This window comes from Phascolarctos cinereus, unplaced genomic scaffold, assembly GCF_003287225.1.
Source record: "Phascolarctos cinereus isolate Bilbo 61053 unplaced genomic scaffold, phaCin_HiC Scaffold_442;HRSCAF=1058, whole genome shotgun sequence".
Classification (NCBI taxonomy): Eukaryota; Metazoa; Chordata; class Mammalia; order Diprotodontia; family Phascolarctidae; genus Phascolarctos; species Phascolarctos cinereus.
In genome coordinates, this window is record NW_027555783.1 from 10609 (window position 1) to 19429 (window position 8821).

Genomic DNA, 8821 nt, shown 5'->3' on the forward strand with positions numbered 1-8821 from the left:
TATAGAAAGTACCAATCCGCATCAGTATAGAAAAACTTTCAATAGAGAACTTTATGCAGAGTTGGAAGATGTGGGTTAAAATTCTACTATCCACGTCCTGGTTGTGCATACTTGGATAAGTCACTGAACTACTCAGGGTCCAGGTGTTTGCATTTGTAAAATGAGGTTAGTAACACTTGCATTAGTTGCTTTGGAAATGTTGTGAGACTTGAAGGAAATAATGCTTGTAAAATGCTTGGTAAATCTTCAAGTGCTAGAGAAAGTCATAGGATCACAACTGGACCTGGATGGGAACTTGGAAGCCATTGAGGCCAAGGCTTCATTTCACTTATGAGGAACTGAATCCTTAGTTAGGGCATGTGACTTTGCTAAGGTCACATAAGGAGATGTCAGCAGAGCTTGGATTTGAACCCAGCTCTTCTGACTCCCAGGATACCAAGCTGCCTCACTATGTGCACTGCTGACCGCACGGGATACTTGCAATACTCAAAGGATATGACACATACAAATTACATTATACCCTATAAAGTACTATAATTATCCTTGTGTGTGAATTTAAAAGCTATATAAAGTTCATTATCACCTCCAAACTGAACCTCGGGATAGAACAAATTGGAATGAAGCAAAATTGCATCTTGTCCAGAATGGTCTGCAAGGTTTGAGGGTTTGATGGACCCGGTGCCATTTTATCCCCAAACAGGAGCACCTGGAAGACTTCACCATCTAAATACAATCCTTCTGGCTCCCTCTGCCCATGACAGTCCCCAAACCTGTTCATGACCATGTATCTCACTGTATGAGGTCTCTCCTGATAATAATGACCGGAAGGTTGATTCAAAAGGAGGTCCCATCTTTACATGTAATTGAGAAAAAAATCCTTTTTTAAAAAGTAAGCTCCCTCCAAAATCCAGGTTATTCTTTCTTTTCCCTACACCGTGTATCTTCCATCTGTATGGAACCAATTAGCAGGAATGAAATAATAGCTGTGCTGGGCTAGGTACAGAGATAAGTTTCAAAGAAATTTATTCATGCCTGGAAGTTTATGCCAAGTTCAAAAGAGTCCATGGGCAGTCAACAGGGTCCATGTCTCCTATAACACAAAGAAAGAACTTTATCTCAGTTTGGATCGATCCATAGCTCAGGCAGGATCTCAACTCTGACTGACACTCATTTGTTGTGTGACCTTGTGTAAACCAATCTCTGGCCTCAAATTTCCTAATCTCTAGATTGAGGCAAGCGATGGTTCACTAGATCACATGTCTGAGAGTTCTTGTCCCAGGACTGGATCAGTCTCTTTGTGTGTGTTTGGAAGTTTCAGTAGATTGCTACATGATTTAGTCACTGTTAGCCTCAGTTAGGTCAGTTCTGCAGGTTTGAAGCAAATGAGCTGCTGATTCTCCCTAAGTTTAGGACACCTCCTTTGGGTATTCTACTTCAGGTTTCAAAGCTCCTGCTCCAGAGCGTTTTTTTTTTATTGCTCAATACACAGATAAGGTCCATGCTCATAATCGCTCCCTCCGTTCAGGATCTTTGACAGAGCTGCCAGATGGCATGTGTTCCTTTCCCCTGTGCTGAGTCAGGCATCCCCTGGAATCTCTTTCTTTCCTGGTGCTTCCTGCCCTGGAGCTCTGCCTTGGTCCTCTTTCCATACTTGGATTCTGGGAAACAGATCACAAGCCCAGCACAGAGACATAATATGATAATGAAAAGGAACTTCCATTTTCCAGACATCTGCTGGAGAACACTCTGCCTAATGCGAAATAGTTTGATTTGTCCTAGTGAGGATTTCATCTTTCCAGAGGTGGAGGAACCAACAATAAAAAATGTTCCTATTCATATGATTCTTCTTAGCAAGGAGAAAATCTGATCATGTCTGATCATGTCTAGAAGAAACCCCAGTCATTTCCTGTTACTCCCAGGATCAAATATAAAATGCTCTCTTTGACTTTTAAGGCACATCACTACCTAACCCCATCCTACATTTCCAGTCTTCTCGCTTGTCACTCCCCTCTGTACACTTAGTCAATAAGTGAATAAACATTTCTTAAGCACCTACTATGTGTCAGGCACTGTGTAAGTGCTGAGAACACAAAAGGAGATAAAAGACAGTCCCTGCCTTCCCCTGAAAGAGCTTACACACACATACACACACACACACATACACACACACATACACACACATACATGCACACACATACACATAACATACATAGGATAAATACAAAGGAATTATTGGAGGGAAGGCATTAAAATTAAGAGACGTTTGGAAAACTTCCTGTAGAAGATGGGATTTTAGCTAGGACCTAAGGAAGGAGGAAAAAAAAGGCAACAGTTGGAGGTGAGGAAGGAGAGCATTCCAGCAGTGTAGGATAGCCAGAGAAAATGCCTGGAGATATCAGATGGAGTGTCATTTTTGTGAACTAGCAGAAGCCCAGAGCACTGGATCAAAAATGTATGTATTAGGGAGTAATATGTAAGAAGACTGGAAAGGCAGGAGGGGGCTAAGTTATGATGTGCTTTGAATGCCAGAGTATTCTGTATTTGATCCTAGAGGCCCTAGGAAGCCACTGAGGATTATTGAGTGGTGAAGATTAGTGTGTGTGTGTGTGTGTGTGTGTGTGTGTCTTGATCACACCAGCATTACAGGAAAATCACTTTAGTGGCTGCGTGGAGGACGGATGGGAGTGGGGAGAGAGGTGAGGCAAGCATTACCCAAGAGCAACCCAGATGCAATTTTCCAGACATGAAGGGCTGGCCTTATAGTGGTGGCAGAATCAGAGGAGAAAAGGGGATGTATATAAAGAATGTTACAAAGGTGAGGGAACATTACAGGTGAACACTTCAACATTCCCCTCCAAACAACTTAAAATGATGCATCACTTTGCAATCTGGAGCAGCGGAGCCAACAAAGAGTTCAGGTGAGACTTCTTCCATTTCAAGAAAAGTGGGAGGTCAGAAGAAGTCTGTGAATACTTGTTCAATAAGCATGGGGACACTTATAGGAACTGATGTAGAATAAACAAACAGAAGAGGAAAATGATATACATGATTATAATAAATACAGAAAGAAGGAAAGAAGTAGGAAGGGAAGAAGGGGGGGAGGGAGGGAAAAAGGAATGAAAGCTAACATTTAAAGACCAACTAATTCTGAATCAATTATGAAGGACCTCTGAAGGAAGTTGCTGTCAACATCTAGAAAAAGAACTGATAAATAGAAGTATGTATTGTATGATATGGTTTTACATATATCATATTTTATATGTGTGTAATGGTAGCCTTCTCTAGGGTGTGGTGGTGAGGAAGGAAAACATTAAAAGTGCACAGCACAGAACAAAAGAAAACTTTGAAGGAACCATATAAAAGCAGGTTAACATAGAAAATGATGTGTAGTATTTACTATGTAGTTTTTTAAACAAGCAAACAGTGTGAAATGGAAATTTATGGTTTTATGCTGTGCTGTATACATAAAAATGTTCTTTTTTTGTGTTTTTATCTTTTAGTTAAAAATGAAAAAAACAATTTAAAAACAAAGATAAATCGCTGGGCAAGGCAGCAGGGAAGATATATTTTGAAATAGAAGTATTGTGAAAACAAACAATATCAATTAAAAATATTAAAGAGACCCAAGGGACAGCTAGGCGGCTGCAGTGGACAAAGAGCTGGGCCTGGAGTCAGGAAAACTTGAGTTTAAATCCAGCCTCAGACTTACTAGCTATGTGACCTTGGGTAAGTCCCTTCAGCTTCCTCACATGTAAAATGAGCTGGAGAAGGGAAGGGCAAACCATTCGACTGTCTTTACCAAGAAAACCGCAAATAGGGTCATGAAGAGTAAGACACCAAAGAAAAAACTGGAAAACAAGCAACAAATTAAAAAAGGCAAATTTTGTTGGGTCAATTAAATAAAATAATATTAACCACATATAGAAGATTTAAAAAAAACACTTTTAAAAATATTAATTCACCTTTTAAATTCGCAATTAAAAGGATGAGACATTTCAGCTTCCTTCAAAATACTAGATTTATCATTGACTCCTCAGTCCTACCCCTATCCTAAAAGACATAATAAACTTTGGGCATATGAGCTGGCCCCTGTCAGCCACAGGCCCCAACCACAGAGCAATGGACCTGTGGGCATTTGTCATCCCTGGCATTGTGGCTTGTGTTTTTTCCCATCATCATCCTGTTTGTGCAGAGACAGAGGCAGAGTGGGGGAAATTCCCTCCAGGCCCAGCTTCTCTTCTGCCTTTGGGAACTTCCTCCACCTGAACCCACAGAATAACCCCAAGTTCCTCTTCCAGCTAAGGGGGCTCTATTCTGGACTTGGTTTCCACCTGGTAAATCATCAAGGACCTTTCATTCAGGTCTACTGGGTAACACATATTGTGAGACTGCACATGGTGGTACAATCCTTTCCAGTTTGTGGTAACACTGGAACTTTGTAAATATTTGGTTCATTCATTCCAGAATGCACTTAACCATGGCATAATGGAGTCCTGGCACTGCCCCTTACTAGCTGTGACAGTTGAAAAGTCATTTCACCTTGAGCTTCATGTGTTCCATTTTTTAAAATGGAAGTAATAACTTGGCATTACCTCTATCTTAGAGATATTTGAAGCTAATGCACAATAGTATCTATAAAGGATTTTTAAATCTTTTTGTAATGCCCTCTTTGCTGCTCATTGGACGCTGTTCTTGAATGCAGGTGGGCTGTGGGAGGTGGCAGCTAAGCTGAGAGTAAACATTGTTATTAAGTCTGGGTTCCCAAAGCATCCTTTAGCTCTCAAGAAATGGCAGGAGCTGATTTTATCCCAGTCCTAGGCAGGAAAGGAGAGTAGAGGAAGGAATTAAATAGAGGGAAAACCTGCTAGAGTCGTGGCAATAATCAGCTTGTTGAAAACAGGACTGGAAATCCAGCTGAGCTCAGTCCTGCCACCCTACCCAGAGGCCACTGTGGCACAGACTCATGTCAGCAGCTCCCATATCCTCCAGCACACAGATGCTGAGTTAAGCTTTGACTTTAAGTATCTGCTCACAGGTGAAGGGGAAAGTGTTGACACAGAGTGATTGACTGTGGAACAGAAGGAAATCACTGAAACACCAAGGATAACAAGCAAAAGAGCCACAATGAAGTCCTGTTCCATTACTGCCTCAGGACACGGAGATAACTTGGGACTCTTAAAATATAAACAAAAAATAAATAAAATTTAAAAATACAAAACCTTAGCAGCTCCCATCAAGCTGGAAAAGATTTGTGAGCATGTTCCTACTACTGCCTGAGAACCAGATGAGCTAGGTTGAGAGAGGTTCAGTACCAAGTTGGTCAGAGAGTCATGAATGATTTGGCTACAGTGACTCAAAGATCACCTACTAAATTATAGGGGGCTCAGGGTGGTGTTGGTCATCACTGGGGGATGAAAGACCTACCCGGAAAAAATCATAGATTGCCAAAGTACTGAAATGTCATGCAGTAATGGAGAAGGGAGCATTCCAACTGTCAGAAGAAAGGCCATACTAGTCCCAATCCATCTCAACTACTTTGTTCTTTCAGCTAACATCCTAACCAAGCAGAAATGACCCTGTGCATGGTCAGAGGTGCTTACCAGCTGTCCAAGGTCTTCATGAGATGGGGTAATTTAGGGCTACCCTCTGCAGCTGTTTGAACTTCTGTTTAAGCAGGCCTCTGAGTAAGTTCTAGGCATTTTAAAATGAAGAGGAAACAATCAGTTTCTCCCACCCATTTTGTTTTCTACCTTTTGGCAACACAGACCTCTCAAATGAGTGCTTATACAGTCGCTGTGTATCCTCACTTGGGAAGGGAAAAGGAGAAAATGAAGAGTCGGTATGTCCTGTGGTCTGTTTAGCTAGCTGTCAGAGGCGCCAGAAGGGCTGCAGTGGGGGAGGGGGAGGCTATGCTGCTCTAACTTGACATCCAGATTGGGGTGCTGGTACAGCAGCCCCAGAGATGACTTCCTGGCTTTCCCCTTTTGACAGAATTAGCCCCGTCTCTGACACACATCAGGGAGGCTCCCGAGCCTTCCGGGCCTCTGGGATCTGTGTGGTTGTTTCTTGCCTCTGCTCTGGGATCTGGCCGTTGAGCTCTTGTTACTGTGATTGTCAGCATTGTAACAAATGGAAGGGACACAGGAAGGAGAAGGGGGAATGGGGAGACAACTCGGATCTCTCTGTAAGTGCCCTTTGGCCTGTTCTTCATGTCCCTGGCTAGCCTCCACTGAAATCCTCGCCTGCACAGGTGATCGTGAACTTACACGAAGAGCAAAAGTGCCAAAGTGCATTCCTGGCCTGCGTTTCTGTTTAAACTCTTCACTGGCAGTATAAGTGACCACTCAGGGCCTGTTGTTCAGCATGGCTAGGTCCAAGTTCAAATAGGAAATCCCTCTGAAACATCAGCAGGTACTTGTATTTGTGCTGCCTATTTCCACTGGATTGGAACCAGTGGCCATATTTTACGTAATTATAACTTACAGAGAATTTGAATGCATGTGATCACCTCAGGAGATTTATTGTCTATAGTAATCAGTATGTAGCTGCAATTCATAGATTGGTATGTCTTATATCGAAGGAATGAGCCAGCAGGCAATGTCCCAAGCTTGGCACACACCATAACCCACTGCACTCTGAAGTTTTGGCCTGACAGTCCCACCGTTGGAACTAATCCTTTCAGGGGTTGGGGATGGGGGTGACAGGATGGCAAAGAGGAGCAGACTTCTATGGGAGGTTATGCTTTTATTTTTTTAAATGCTCTTTGTTGTTCAAAACTGTTTCTCCTCCTACCTGTACGACCACTACTTCTCACTCTACTTTACTGTATTTATTGTGCTATGTGGACTGCTAGTGCCCCCATGGCATTGATCTTCTTTGCTCCTATTTTTTTCTCTATGCTCTCACTTGGAAATCTCATCAGCTCCCATGGATTTTCATCACTGGATCAATATATCCAGGTCTAGGAAGTTTTCTGAGCTCCAGTCCCACATTGCTAACTGCTTACTGGACAGTTTGGAACTGCATGTGCTCAATATCACTGAGATTAAACTTCTTTTCCCCCTAAAACCAGCCACTTCTGAACTTTCTCATTTCTGTTGAGGGGACTTTTATCTTTCTAGTTCATAGTGTCAAGGTTGAAACTCAACTCTTCTCTCTCATTCCACATATCCAATTAGTCACCAAATCTTGTTAGTTTCTTCCTCTTCAACAACTCTGGCTTCCTTTCAGACTCAGCGAAAACTCACCTTCTGCCAGAAGCCTTTCTCCTTCGCCCACCATATCTTCTCCTTTAAGGCTACCTTCCGTTTACTCTGTACTATCACATGTATACTGATTTAGGTCGATGTGGTCTCCTTCATTAAAACAAAACTTGTTGAGGCAGGACCTGGTTTTGCTTTTCTCTCTCCCTCTCTTCTCTCTCTCTCTTTTTTTTTTTTTGGTGTCCTTGTGTTTAACACAATTCTTGGCACAAAGTAGGCATTTAATAAATTGATTGCTATTAAGCACTAATGGTATTGGAGGCATCGTGTTGGCCCTAATGAGAAAGAATGAAAACCACAGCTGTCCCTGCTTCTCAAAGGAGCTTACGTTCAGTAACTCCAAATTACCTCCACAGGAAACTCATGTTTCTTAGCTGGGAAATCAAAGCTTCTCATAACATGGCTCCAGCCTCCCTTCTAAGCCTCATCTCATACTTATTCCCTCCAGTCATTTATACTATGTCCAAACTGGATAGATCTCCAAGGCCCAATGCTCCACTTTGACTTGCAGAGTTCCCTGTGTCTGGCACATTCTCTCTCCTGCATTGTGTCCTATTAAAGTCATGCTCATTCTTTAAGCCCAATTCAAAAATTACTTCCTCCACAATGCTCTTGTATAACTGTAATAGCTCTATAGCAGCTCTGTAATAGTAGAACTGTAATAGCTCAGTAGTAACCACTTTTCATCTCTTGGGCTTCATACAACCTTCATTCATATTGAATACCTCTTTTATTGTGTACTATTTTTGTGTGTTTAATTCAGTCTAACAAATATTTTTTTAATAACTGAGGGACAATTTATTTTTCATGGTTAATTTATACCAGCATATATAAATGATCAAGACACCTAAATTAACCTAAATAAGTGTTTATACCAATAAAAAATCAAAACATTTATTTCTTCTTTTGAATTTTCATATTTCATTTTTCCATGTTTCATTTAAAAATAATTTTTAACCTTTTTTTTTATAATTTTGAGTTCAAAATTCTTTCCTACCCTACCTTGACTCCTCCATAATTGAGATTTTTGTGCCTCTTTTGCCATTTCACTTATTTTGTTCTTTAAAGAGCTATTTTCTTTTTGTATCACTCTCATCTTTTCTCACAATTTATCCTCTACCTCTCTTATTTGATTTTAAAAAATTCTTTTTAAGATCTTACATGAGATCTTTTTGAGTCTGAGACTAATTCATTTTTTGTTTGAGCCTTTGCATGTGGCCTTTGATATTCTTGTCCTTTTCTGAGTTTATGTTTTGACCTTCTTTGTCACCATGGTAACTTTCTGTGGTCAGAGCCTTGTTTCTGTTGTTGTTGCTTGTTTGCCCTGACTATTTCTTGACTTTTAACTTTACGTTAAACGTGAGCTCTCCTCTCAGGGTAGAGAGGTGTACTGTCTGAAGCTTAAGGTTTTTTCTCTCTTGTTTTCAGAATTACTCGTGGGAGTCTGTAAGTTTCAAATTCTTCTGAGGTGATATGATATAAGGAGAAGTGTGGTCACTGCCCTCCTCACTTTACTCCTCTCTGACCACTAAAGGATGATCATTTTCTCTTTTGCATGG